The 14006-nt window shown below is 41.0% G+C and overlaps 1 protein-coding gene across 3 annotated transcripts in view; it reads left to right on the forward strand.

The window, feature by feature from the left end:
• Csnk1g1 (casein kinase 1 gamma 1) overlaps nucleotides 1-14006 on the forward strand; it is a 116496-nt gene that overhangs the window by 21473 nt on the left and 81017 nt on the right. For 2 of the 3 annotated variants that reach the window (XM_051156662.1, XM_051156664.1), the window contains exon 2: nucleotides 10991-11039. The exons of the other annotated variant lie outside the window; for it this stretch is intronic. The gene's annotated coding sequence lies outside the window, so the exon portion shown is untranslated. The remainder of the gene's footprint in view (nucleotides 1-10990; nucleotides 11040-14006) is intronic. 3 annotated transcript variants of the gene reach the window in all.

Below are 14006 nucleotides of genomic sequence, written 5' to 3' on the forward strand. Positions count from 1 at the left end.
TCTTGACTACATTCTTTGTAATTGCTAATTATTTTTCCTGCAGTCTTCCTCCACCCTTTTTTGAGACAGAGTCTCAATGTGTAGCTCCGATTTGTCCAGAACTTGCTATATAGACCAGGCTGGCCTCCAAATTTACAGAGATCTGCCTGCCTTTGCCTTCTGAGTGCCAGGATTATATGTGTATGTCACCACACCTTTAATTTTTGAAATGGGATCTGCTGTGTAGCCCTGGATGAACTGGAACTCACTATATAGATCAAATTGGCCTCAAATCTGTGGGCGGTTTTCCTGCCTCTGGCTTTCTCAAGTGCTAGGGTTACAAGTCCAGCTTCTTTTCTTTCTTCTTTCTTTCCCTTTTTCTTTTCTCTTGCTCCTCCTCCGTCTTCTCTTCTTCTTTTTAATTTCATGTAGTTTTTGAGACAAGACCTTACTGTGTAGTCTAGGCTGACCTTAACTCAGAGTTCCACTTGCTTCTACCTCCAAGTGCAGGGATTAAGCCAGCCTGCTTCCTTATTTAACTTCCTTTTCCGGCTCTCTTCCTGGCACTGTTCTTAATCATCATGTTGTTAAGTATCTCTTATCTGTGGTTCCTTACTATGTTCCCAAATACTTTGTGTTCTAATCATACCAAGTATTACCTATAAACCTTTAGGATGGCTGCTATATAAAAGCATACACAGAAGAGAAAGTAGTACGCATGGTGAAAATATGAAGAATTTAGAAGTCTTTTTGATTTATTTGGTTAGCATATAAAGAAGTGGGTTTCACTGTTAACGTTTTACACATACATGTCATTGTACTTGTTTTTCTAACTGCCCTCCTCTGTCTTTCCCCTTTTCTTCTTACTGCTTCCACCCCAGTAGTGCTTCCTTCTCCCTCTCCTTTCATTGACTTCCCACTCTACCTGTAGATTTTTTTCTTTCATAGTCTCTTCTACTTTACATGTCCAGCACTCAGGAGGCAGAGGCAGGTGGATTGCTGTGAGTTCGAGGCCAGCCTGGTCTACAAACTGAGCGTCTAGGACAGCCAAGATAACACAGAGAAACCTTGTCTCAATCAAACAAACAAACAAACAAACCCCCAAAAAGGTACTGCTTGTTAAGTAAATTTCAATTAATTGAAAGTAGTCAGCCAGGCGCTGTAATGCACGCCTTTAATCCCAGCACTTGGAGAGGCAGAGGCAGGTGGATCTCTGCAAGTTTGAGGCCAGCCTGGTCTACAGAGCAAATTCAGGACAGCCAGGCTACACAGAGAAACCCTGTTGATTAAACAAAACAAAGAAAGAAAGTAGTCAATTCACCCAAACATTTATTTTACTTGTTTAGACACAGTATTTGGTAGCATACATACATAAGACAGGCAGCAGCCATCCATAGAGTTGAAGAAATCTGATTTGGTAGCTGGATAGGCCACAGTTGTGTGTAGTAGTAGATAGTATGTGAAGTAAGAATAATAATATTTATTCAGGCACCATAAATCACACACGCAGTTGCTGTGTGTTAAGGCCTTGTGTTGGCACTGGAGCCATAGCAACAAAACAAGCAAAATATGAGCCTACATGGAAGTTTATAAGTGTGTGCTGCATAAATTTTATTGTCTCCTTAAGCTTCTCAAGTCAAATAGGTAGCCTAAGATAGAAAACATGAGAAGTAAGCTGTCTCTCCAAGTCCAGGGAGCTCTGTAACCTTGGCAGTCCTGGACCAGGCTGGCTTTGAACTCACAGCGATTCACCTGCCTCTGCCTCCCTGATTGCTGGGGTCAAAGATGTGAGCCACCACACCTGGCTTATACTGGGCTCTAATTTGTCCCTGTCCTCAACTGTCCTTCCTGTGTCCTTCCTGTCTTCTAGTGGCTCCCTTCCCGTTTCCCAGGCAGTCCTTCCTCCTCTCTTCCATCAATATTAAGATTATGAGACAAGGGGTTGCTTATCAAAGCTTAAATTTTAAATCCTCAGTCATAAAGGAAGTACTAATGGAAAAAACGTATCTGGCCTTTGGGAGCTAGTTAATGATAAAGAAGTTTTTAAAAGCAAGCAATTAGCCGGGCATAGTGGTGCACACCTTTAATCCTAGCATTCAGGAGGCAGAGGCAGGCAGATCTCTGTGAGTTCGAGGTCTACAAAGTGAGTTCAGGACAGCTAAGGCTACAAAGAGAAACCCTGTCTCCAAAAACAAAAACAAAAAGAAAAAAATAATAATAAACTAAAATAAAAATAAAAAGCAAGCAATTAAGGGCAATGGCTCACACCTTTAGCCTTTAATCGTAGAGGAGACAGAGGCAGTCGGATTTCTGTTAGTTCAAGGCCAGCCTGGTCTACAAATCAAGTCCAAGACAGCCAGGACTCTGTTACACAGAGAAGCCTGTCTCGAAAAACAAAACAAACAAAAGCCAGCAATTATTTGGGAAAGTTGGCAGGCTCCCTGGTTGGTGTTTTGGCTCCTTTGGGATTCTTTGTTACTGTTTTTAAAGATAGGATCGTACTTTGTGCCCTAGCTGGCTTAGAATCTACTTCGTAGCTCAAGCTGCCTACAAACCTGTGAGGAATCTCTAGTTTCCTTGAGTAGGTGAGGGTGGTGGAAGGAAACCATCACTCAGGGAAAGTTATAGGGTTTTGTTTTGTTTTGTTTTGTTTAAGACTTTTGGATCCCCTGGAGCTGGAGCTACAGGCTGTTGTGAGCTGCTCAGTGTGGATGCTGAGAACGGAATGCAGGCCCTTTTCAAGAACTGCATGTGCTCTTAATTGCTGAGCAGCCTGGAAAGTTAGCTTTTGTTATTTAGCATAACTTGGCTTAAAGAAAATGTTTAGGAAACAAAACAAAGAAAATGTTTAGGAATATAGACAATGAAAACTGTTATGTCAGAAGAGAAATAACATTTCCTCCACAAGCCATTGTTGGTCTGCCCTTCTCACACAGAGTTTGTCCTGAAGTGGCACGTGGAAGTATTTGGAACAGAATTTCATTTTCTTTGTAGGTTGTCTTAACTAAACAGTACTTACAAAAATAATCCACTGACCCGAATCTTTGTACTGATTCTTCAGTGTGTATCATTAAAGAATTAAAAATAGAAACACTTTTGGTGGAGGGCATGATGGAACTGTGATAACATGATCTTGGTGAAGTTTAACATCACTAATATGTGATTTCAGTAGTTCAAACCTGGCTAGTCTCATAACTTTGGTTTTAAATTAAAAGCACTTCTTTGGAGACTGGAGAGAACTTAGCAGTTAAGAGTGTTTACTATTCTTGCAGAGAACCCAGGTTTGGTTCCCAGCACCCACATGGTGGCTCATAACTGCCTGTAACTCCTTCTAGGGACTGCAGTGTTGTTTTTTTCTGGACTCAAGGGCTTTAGCATGGTACACATTAATTTTGGCAGGCAAAGATATACACATACATAAAACATATATATGTACCACTTTCAAGCCCACTGAATATGATGCTCTTAGAAAATAGTATTCTTTTTTAAAAAAAAAAAAAAATAGTGTTCTTGTTTGGCCTGATGACACACACACATTTGTGATCCCACTTGAGAAGTGGGAGGAAGAGGATCAGGAATTAAAGGTCATCCTTAGCTAGAGGCCAGCCTGCACTACATGAGAGACTCAGCTTTAAAAGAACAAAAACAATGGGGCTGCAGAGACGGCTCAGAGGTTAAGAGTGCTGGCTGCTCTTCCGAAGGTCCTGAGTTCAATTCCCAGCAACCACATGGTGACTCACAACCATCTATAAAATCTGGTGCCCTCCTTTGGCAGACAGGTGTACATAAGAACAAAAATAAAAAGGAAAGTAGTAGCATTTTGTTATACCATAAGCTCACAGCTTTTCTTTTCTTTCTTTCTTTTTTTTGGGGGGGGGGTTCTTTATGTAGCCCTGGCTATCCTGGAACTCAAGGATCAAGCTGGCCTCAAACTCACAGAGATCCATTGGCCTCTGAGTGCCACAACCCTCTTAAAATCATGTTTATATGCATATATAATCTGAAGATAATACAGATTTCCTGGTCTTCTGTTATTATACTAAAATTTGAATGTTTGTAGATTAATATAAATTGTGTTGTAGCAGAAACTTTTATGTTTTTGTAAATACTAGCACTTGGAAATCTGAGGCAGGTGGATTGTAAGTTCAAGGCTACTTAATGAGAGGCCCTGAATTTGATCCCCAGTGCTAAACAAAAACAACAAAGCATTAAAATAAGCCTTAGAAAATCTTTTTCATCACTTGTAAGCAATCTGTAAGTATTTATTGGAAAATAATGAGCATTAAACAGATCATAACAACATTCTCCTATGCAGAGATTATAATTAAAACATCAGCATATTGGCTATAATGTCATAAGCATAATTAACACACACACATATATGTTTTGGGTTTTTTGTTTGTTTGTTGGTTGGTTGGTTTTGGCTTTTCGAGACAGGGTTTCTCTGTGTAGCTCTGACTGTCCTTGAACCTACTCTGTAGACCAGGCTGTCCTCGAACTCACAGAGATCCACCTGCCTCTGCCTCCCAAGTGCTGGAATCGAAGGCCCAGCCTATAATTTTACTTTATTTTATGTCTGTAACATTTTTCTCATTGCTTGCTTTCCCTCTTCCCATCTCTTTTCTACTCAGTGTTTATCCTTCTTCCTTTTTCTTCGCTGGCTCCTTGTATGTGGTAAACGGTAAGCATTCTGATGGCTTCCTCTAGACTGTCTGGGTGGACTAAAGCTAATCGTTCTTCATAGCATCGTCTTTGAGAAAAGAGATCATTTTAATGCCCATATTAAAGATATTTCTCGAGCTAAGCATGGTAGTGAAGCTGGAATTCCAGCTTCTCGGGAGACTGAAGCAGGAGAAAATCCCTAAGCAGCATAGTGAGACTCATCCCTTTAAAAAAAGTTTGCATTTATTTGCATGCATGTATGTCTGGGTGTGTATCACAGCCCACAACTTGTGAGTGTCACATCTTTCCCTCTGTCATGTACTAATCAAGGCAAAACACAGCTAAGCATCATTCACAACTTGTCCTAGCAGCTTTGGCCTGATAGGTGAGCCAAAAGAAGTTCTCTGATGTTTTCAACCTTCTGTATTAACTATTTTTTTCCTTTTTGAGACAGGATTTATGTGTATATTTTTGGCTGTCCTGGAATTCACTCTGTAGAGCAGGATGCTCTAAAACTCAGAGCTCTCTCAGCCTCTGCCTCCCATGTGCCACTTCCCCAAATCTACCTCTCAAAACAATTTTTAAAACTTAATTTATTTTGTGAACCAGGCTGGCCTCTAACAGTGATCCACCTGCCTCTGCCTCCTGAGTGCTGGGATTAAAGGAATGCACCACCATGCTCAGGAAGATCCCAGAATTCTAAACATCACCCGATTGCAGAAACTATCCGTAGCTGGCAAAACCACACCTTTGCAAGAGCTTGGGGCAAGTCATAGTCAGCTGCTTAAGACAGTCCAGAGCAGCCTCCATATGCCCACATTTGGGATTAAAACAAAAACATATTCTTATAATATTTCTGGTTTTGTTTTGTTTTGTTTAAAGAAACCAAACTTCCAGAATTGTCAGTACAACACAACTTTTAAAGCAGTTGTGACTCTAATTCTCCATAATTTTAGTTTGTTATGGAAACTAAGTTTGCCTCTTTTGATGCTGAGGCTGTACCGTTTTCCTTGGTAAACCGTTAAGCATGAGAGCAGTGCAGTCAATTTCCTGAAAGAACTTTCATGGAATGACCTATGTATTGCAAAGGCAGCAAATGAATCTTAAGGATCAGCTGAAGAAACTGGGTGAGGTTCATTTATAGTCTTAGACCACAAGAGTATGTGGTGTCTTAGGGCAATGATACCCTTGTCTTCTTGCAGGGTTTTATGATCAGTAATGTGTTTTTAAGGCGTAGCTGTGTAAGCCAGACTGTTGAGACAGGCTGTCAGATGCCCTTTCCCACTGCTGTTCAGCTTAAGCATCTTGTTTTCCTTATCTGTGACATGAGAATGATGGTGGGTTGTGGAAGGATTTAATTACTGTGCTTAAAGCATTTAAGTCTAATGGCATAGAAGGACCAATATGGATGCCTCTTTTGTTGTATAAAAATACATATTTTACTTTTCTTTTGAGTCAAGGTGTTATGTAGCTCCACCCTCACTATGTAGCTAAGGACGACTGACTTTTAACTCCTATCTCTCTTGCTCCCACTTTTCCAAGTGCTAGGATTACAGGTTTGTACTAAAGCTAGCTTTGGTTTTGAGTTTTTGAAATAGGATCGCATTATGTAGCCCACACTAGCCTCAGACTCATGATCCTCCTGGTTCCTGCAGAGACTATAGTCATGTGCCACCATGCCTAGCTTTGACCTGAGAGATTTTAGATATTGCTGTTCTACAGTGTGACACATATCTATGTCTTTATCTCTATGGAGGCCAGGAATAGACAGACTTGACATACAGTCCTGCTGCCTTTGCTTCAGCATTGTGAGTGTTGGGGTTACAGGTGTGTGCAGCCACACTCAGCAAATGTCTATAGATTCTAAGTTGCTCAACTAGTTTTGCAGAAGAAAAGAAATATGGTATATTTATTTAGAATGTTCTTAATTCTTTTTCATTTTATTAGTTCAAAAGTATGTATAATTTGATACAATCAAATGTGACAAAATTGCTGGGCGTGCTTGGGAGGCAGAAGCAGGCGATCGCTTTGAGTTTGAGGCCAGCCTGGTCTACAAAGGGAGTCCAGGACAGCCAGGGCTACACAGAAAAACCCTGTCTCAAAAACAAACAAACAAAAAATAAAACAAACAAACAAAAAAACCCCCCAAGCCAAACCAAAACCAAACCAACCAAACAAAAAATATGACAAAATTGATAAAGTTTATACAGTTTAACAGAGCAATTGAACCTGGATGCATCTGTATTTATGCAAAGTAAATTGTTCTCCAGAAAAGATGATGTTAAAAATACAGGTTATGCCTGTTGGCCCTCTAGCTACCACCTATCCATCCATCCTTCCTTCCTTTCTTGTTTAATTTTCTTGAGACGGTATCTGACTGTCCTAGAATTCGTTATGTAGACCAGGCTAGCCTCAACTACCCCAGCTTGTAACTCTTTCCTAAAATAATGGATTAACAAATAATAATTCTAAAGCTAACAAAGAAAATTTCATTGGAGAATGAAAATCAAGTTACAGCTCTAACTTTATGCCACAAGTTCCAACATATCTTTATGTTACAGTGGCATTTGGAATTTTTTTTTCTTAAAGATTTCTTTATGCATGATGTATACAACATTTTGCCTGCATGGGTCCCTGTGTTGGCCATAAGAGGGCACCAGATCTCATTATGTGAGTCACCATGTGGTTGCTGGGAATTGAACTCAGGACCTCTGGAAGAGCAGCTAGTGCTCCCAACCTCTAAGCCATCTCTCCAGCCCAGAATTATTCTTTCAAAGAGTGTCATACACTGTTGTTGGGACCTTATGCAATCTGACAATCCCTACTAATGTATTGCAGGGAAAATATTTTGGTAGTTAATTCATCAAGGAAACTATTATTATTGTTATTATTATTGTTGTTGTTATTAGTTTTTAGTTTTAGTTTTTCGAGACAGGGTTTTTCTTGTAGTCCTGGCTATCCTGCACTCACTTTATAGAACAGGCTGGCCTCAAACTCACAGAGACCTGACTGCCCCTGCCTCCCACATAGCTGGGATTACAGGTGTCTACCACCACACCTTGATGTTGAATGATTATTAATATTTAATATTGATTCATATTGTTAGTAATGCAGCAGTTACTCTAAACCAGCTGTTTTCCTAAATAGGCTAGAATTTATTTTTTTTTTTTTTAAGATTTATTTATTTATTGTTATGTATACAGTGCTCTGTCTGCATGTACACCTGCAGGCCAGAAGAGGTCATGAAATAGCTGGTTGTGAGCCACCATGTAGTTTCTGGAATTGAACTCAGGACCTTTGTAAGAGCAAGCAGTGCTCTTAACCTCTGAGCCATCTCTCCAGCCCTCTACTTGCCTTTTAATCATCTCCTATGTCCGATTCATTTCTCCTGATGTTTCCTGGTCCTTTCCTCGTTATAAAAGTAACTTTTATTCTCCTGGCTCAGTTCTTATCTGAGAGGTTCACTGCCTCCTTCTGCTAACCTAGTCCTAGTCCTGGAAGCTTCTAGTCTCTATATAATCTAACCTAAGCCTAGAATGTTTTCAGCCTCTGCTTAATAAGTTCACTCTTTTTTTTAATATTTTATTTAATTTTAATCTATGTGCATTGGTGTGAAGGTGTCAGATTTTGGAGTTACAAACAGTTGTGAGCTGCCATGTGGGTGCTGGGAATTGAACCTGGCTCTTTTGGAAGAGCAGGCAGTGCTCTTAACCACTGAGCCATCTCTCCAGCCCCAATAAGTTCACTCTTGTTCTTTCTGTGCTCTGGGCTGGCTGGTTCAACTCAGCTATTCTGGCTTAAACTCTTCTCCCAGATGACTAATTTAATCTGGCTTCTCTCTTGGCCTGAAATTGCTCTGCTTGGCCTCAAACTAACTCAGCAATCTGCTCTAATCTTCTGGCCTTTTCTCATTTTTCTGGCCTGTTCTGTCTTCACCTGTTGTCTCTCTCTCTGCAACCCTCTATTATTGTCCCGTTAAAACTGCCTCCTCTCTCTGTAAAACTACCTCTTAAGTAGCTTCCCTTTCCTCTTCTCATGAGAGTTGGACATATCTTATTCTGTCAAATCTTCTCTGATTTGTCACCTTTTCTGCCACTTGAGTAGACATGACTTTCAAACATGGTGCTTCCTCTACAAATGTTCTTTACCTTCACTTGGGATTTAAGCTTTTCTTTACCTGATACTTGCTCTATGCTAGGCTGGTTTTTAACTCAGATCTGTTTGCCTCTGTCTCCTGGATTAAAAGCCTGTTTGTATTCCAGCCAGATCACATAGACCTAGAAGGTCTTTGGATGTGATCTTTTGGCAGAACAGTCAAGTTCTAAATTAACATTCCTCTGCACCTTGTGTCTCCGTCTCCTACTTCCTCTCTTTTTCTTCTCCTTGCTGGACCTGGACATACCACCCTATTTTCTGTGTAGCCCAGCATTAGTTGGTTGGCATTTTATTGGCACAACAGAGAACAAATGGTGGGCATGTTTACACAAACTTGAGACAGGAGACACTTGGTACAAACATCACAGTGCAATGTCTGGATTGAAACCAAGTGATGGGGTAGAGAAATCAGCATTTGAATGAACAAAGGTAAACAGTACACAGCCCACAAAAACATTATGCCAACACTAATATTTATTAATATTAACTTGATTTTTTTTTTTTTTTTTGGGGGTGGGGGCACAGCATCTCACTATGTAGCTGGCTGGCCTGAAGCTTGTTATGTGTACCAGGTTGCCCTCAAACTGACAAATACCTACCTTCTTTGCAAACACTGGGATCAAATGCACATGCTAGCATGTCCAACTGTAAAAGTACATATTTTCCTCATCTTTGTTAAAAATCTCCCAATATTACAGGGACCGTACTTTACCTTGACAAGTCACCACCAACTTACGCTGACAAGATTGACAAGATTTAAAGGTGAGGTCCAAAGGCAGGACCTGGGCCGGTGTTCAGCGCTGAAGAGCGCTTGCTACTCTTCTAGAAGATACCTGAGCTTGCTTCCCAGCACCTACACAGTGCTTCTCCACTGTCTCTAACTCTAATTCTAGGAGATCAGACACCTTCCTCTGGCTGCTGCAGGCACCAGGCACAATACTCACTCAAATAAATTAAAGATACTTTTTAAAGCCAGGAGAAAGGAAGAGCACTGACATCAAATCTTTCAGTTCAGGATGAGTAAACCAACTAGAAAAGCTAGTAAAGGTATTTAGCCAGTGAAATAAATTCAAGAACTGGGTATGGAGGTGCACACCTGTATTCTCAGTACTCGGGAGACTGAAGCAAGAGCATTTCTGTGAGTTTGAGGCCAGTTTGCACTACATAGTAAGTCTTGGTCTAAAAAAGGATAAAAGAACAATGTGTGGTGACCCACATCTTTAATCTTAGCACTTGGGAAGCAGAGGCAGATCTGTGAGTTTGAGGGCAGCCTGGTCTACAGAATGAGTTCCAGAACAGCCAAGGATACATAGAGAATACTCTGTCTCAAAAAGAGAAGGAAAAAAGAAAGAAAGAAAAACGTTTCGAGTGCTGTGGATGTAGCTCAGTAAGTAGTACAGTCCATGAACAGCACAAACGAAAGTTCTTGGTTCAGTGCTCACTTCCGAGGTCTTGACAAATAATTCCTAAGTCTGATAAAATGGCTCAGCAGGTAAAGGCACTTGGCCCACCCAATCCTGGCCATCTGAGTTCAATATCCAGAAACACTGTAAAGGTAAATGAAGAGATCCAAATCCATGACGTTGTCCTGCGACCTCCGCACATGCATCATGTACAAACATGCAATGATAATAAACTTCAAAAGCTTCAGCAGAAGCCATTTGCTCTAATTGTGAACTAAGGTATAGTGCACCTAAGAGCTCTGCGTTTAAAAGCTGTCTCTATGCTAGGGATGCCATTTGTTACCTGTTACGTGGGGGGAGGCGTATTTTGAAACCTAGGCTAGATTCCCAACTCACTGTCTCACTGAGGATAACTGAACTTCTACTCCCATGTACCAAGTGCATACCGCCATAGCCATTTCAAATTCACTTTGTGGGGTTCAACCCAGTGTCTGGTGTTTGCTAGAAAAACAGAGCACTTACTGAGCGACTGCACCCTCTACCCTTGTCCTGTATGTAGGTGGATCATGTAGTAAGTGAAATGTTTCTCAACAAATCAAATTTTAAAGATAGAAATATGATCTCATAAAGAAATTTTGCCATAAAGGAGTATATTTTAAGTACACTACTCAAATAATCGGGGAAACAGGAAAAACTAAGTTCCTCAAGGGAGGGAGGATTAGTGTCCTACCAAGCACTTTGTGAATATGTTTTAAAGACACCTCGCATGTATTTGTTTTTTGTTGTTTCAGGAGGACAGATGTGAGACCAGTGCACTTCTGACTCAATGGGGCTTAATGGGTGAGTGAGTGGGAAGAATCCTTTGTTGTTGTAGCAGAAGGAAGAGGAAGCTGAAGCTTTGCATTCTTTTGCAAGATTGGCCTGTCTGCTGCAGTAGTAACCCTATCGTCTCTGTTCCCAGTGTCCTCTATGAAAAGAAGTAACTTTTCTTCTAGAAAATCAGGCACATTAAGGTTGAACCTACTGAAGAAGTAATATAGTACCTAGAGCCACAATTATTTAAAAAACAATGTAAATGCCTCTTATAAGTTGATATCCCTTTAAGCATAAATGCCATTTTATGCTTAAATGGCCTCTTACTGCTTTCAATGATTTTTTTTTTTTTTTTTTTGTTTTTCGAGGCAGGGTTTCTCTGTGTAGCCTTGGCCATCCTGGACTCACTTTGTAGACCAGGCTGGCCTCAAACTCACAGTGATCCGCCTGCCTCTGCCTCCCGAGTGCTGGGATTAAAGGCATGTGCCACCACGCCCGGCCTGCTTTCAATGATTTTTAAAATATTGCATAATAGGGGCTGGAGAGATGGCTCAGTGACCAAGAGCACTGTCTGCTCTTCCAGAGGTTCTGAGTTCAATTCCCAGCAACCACATGGTGGCTCACAACCATCTATAATGAGATCTGGTGCCCTCTTCTGTCATACATGCAAATAGAACACTCAAATAAATAAATAAATAAGAGAATATTGAATAATAGGCTCCTGCTAACTCTTCACCCTGTTGATTATGATGCCCTACTTTATTGGTCTTTTTTTTTTAAACCAAAGCCTTTTATCTATAGGCAGGTATTGCATGTATCTGGATGCTCTGTCTCTAGTTCTTGACAAAGCTCCTATTATTCAGGACATTATTAAAAGTGGTAACTTAGCGGGGCTCACTAGAGGCCTTAGCATCCTCAATCTGAGCTTGTGCTGTGTGTGGGTCAGACCCAGAGCTTTGTGACTTGCTAGGCATGCTGTTGAGTGGTAGTAGCTGTCGCATCTCTTTAGACTTAAGTTCATTATTTAACCAACTCTTGTTCAATATGTACCATGACCCCAACGTTTGTTGTTCTTTCATTTGTGCATTCATTTGTGGTTCCCCTTCTATATTCTAAGCTCTAAGAACAGAACAGCTGTAAATGTGAGTTCACTGTTACACATTCTTACACACACTTTAAAATTAATTAAATTTTAAACAAAAACAGAATGCTTTGTGTAAATTTAGGTACTTGTCATTTTCCTTTTGGCATCTAAAAACATGTCAAATGCCCTGAGTAAGTGCTGTCATTCTGTAGAAGTCGCAATTTTAAAAAGTTGTAGGCTGGAGAGATGGCTCAGCAGTTAAGAGCACTGGCTGCTCTTCCAGAGGATCTGAGTTCAATTCCCTGCCACCACATGGCAGTTCACAACCGTCTGTAACTCCTGTTTCAGGGATTCAATACCCTCATACAAACATACATGCAGATGAAACACCAATGTCATAAAAATAAAAATAAATAATTTTTTTTTTTAGTTGTGTATATGGCTCGGGAGGCAGAGGCAGGCAGATTGATGTGAGTTCGAGGCCAGCCTGGTCTACAAAGCAAATTCAGGACAGCCAAAGCTAACACAGAGAAACCCTGTCTCAAAAAAAAGTTGTATACGTCTCTGTGCGTGGTGTATGTTTGTGTGGGACGCATGTGTATGTTTGCACATGTTCCCATGTGTTTGGAAGCCTGAGTCTGACGTTACAAGTCTCTCTTGATGGCTGTCATCCATATTCATTGAGGCAGGATCTCGCAATTGAACTCACAGCTTTCCTTTCTGGCTAGTCTCTAGCTATCCAATTTACACTCAGGACCTCTGTCTTCAGGCCTTCCGAGCGTTGGAGGTAAGGGTGTATGCACACCTGCCATTTGCACGGGTGCTGTGAATTGCAACTCTTGTCTCCATTCTTTGGGACAAGCACTTTATCTACTTTATCTTCCCAGTCTCTTTATCTTAGAATTTGTTCTCTGTTTGCTGACAAAATTTTAAAAAATTGTGTGTGTGTTCTTGCATACACGCATATGCACACACATGCACACACGGACACACATGGACACACATGCACACACATCGGCATATGAGGCCAAAGTAGCATATTGAATTACCTAGAGTTGGAGTTACAGGTAGTTATGAGTTACCCAATGTGAGTGCTGGAACAAAACTCAGGTCTTCTGCATCAGTAGCAAAAGCTCTCAACACAGATCTATCTTTCTAGCCCAAGACAAACGTTTTCATTGCTAAAGTAGTTCCTCTTGCTTAAGATTGTTTATAATGAGGCCAGGGCATGATGACTCATACTTGCAATCCTAGTACTTGGGAGGCTGAGGGCAGGGGAGTTGCTGTGGGTCCCAGGCCAGCCTGTGCTACAGAATGAGTTTTAGGCAGGCTGGAATACTAACAAGACCCTGTGTCAAAAAATAAAATTTTAAATGTTTAATTTTTGAAACATTATTTTATGTGTATGAATGTTTTGGGCGCATGTGTGCCTAGAGGCCAGACGAAGGAGTCAGCTTGCCAGGAATTGAAGTTACAAATGGTTGTGAGCAGCCTTGTGGATACTGAGAATTGAACCTGGATCCTCTGGAAGAACAGTCAGTGATCTTGTTTGTTTTTCTAGGCAGGGTTTCTTCGTGTATCCCTGGCTGTTCTGGAGCTTACTTTGTAGACCAGGCTGGCCTCGAACTCACAGAGATCCGCCTGCCACTGCCTTTTGAGTGCTGGGATTAAAGACGTGCGCCACCAGAAGAGGATGTTGGATGTCCTGGAGCTGGAGTTATAGGTGGTTGTAAGCCAACTGCCATGGGCACTGGGAGCCAAACTTGGCCTCAGAGTAACGATGTATCATGCTCTTAACTGCTGAGTCATCTCTCTAGTCCATTTTCCTTGCTTTAAAGACAGCTCTTTTATAAATATATTTTGGCACTAGGCAGTGGTGGCACATACCTTTAATCTCAGCATAGCTAGGA

The sequence above is a fragment of the Acomys russatus genome, chromosome 14, assembly GCF_903995435.1.
Source record: "Acomys russatus chromosome 14, mAcoRus1.1, whole genome shotgun sequence".
Taxonomy (NCBI): domain Eukaryota; kingdom Metazoa; phylum Chordata; class Mammalia; order Rodentia; family Muridae; genus Acomys; species Acomys russatus.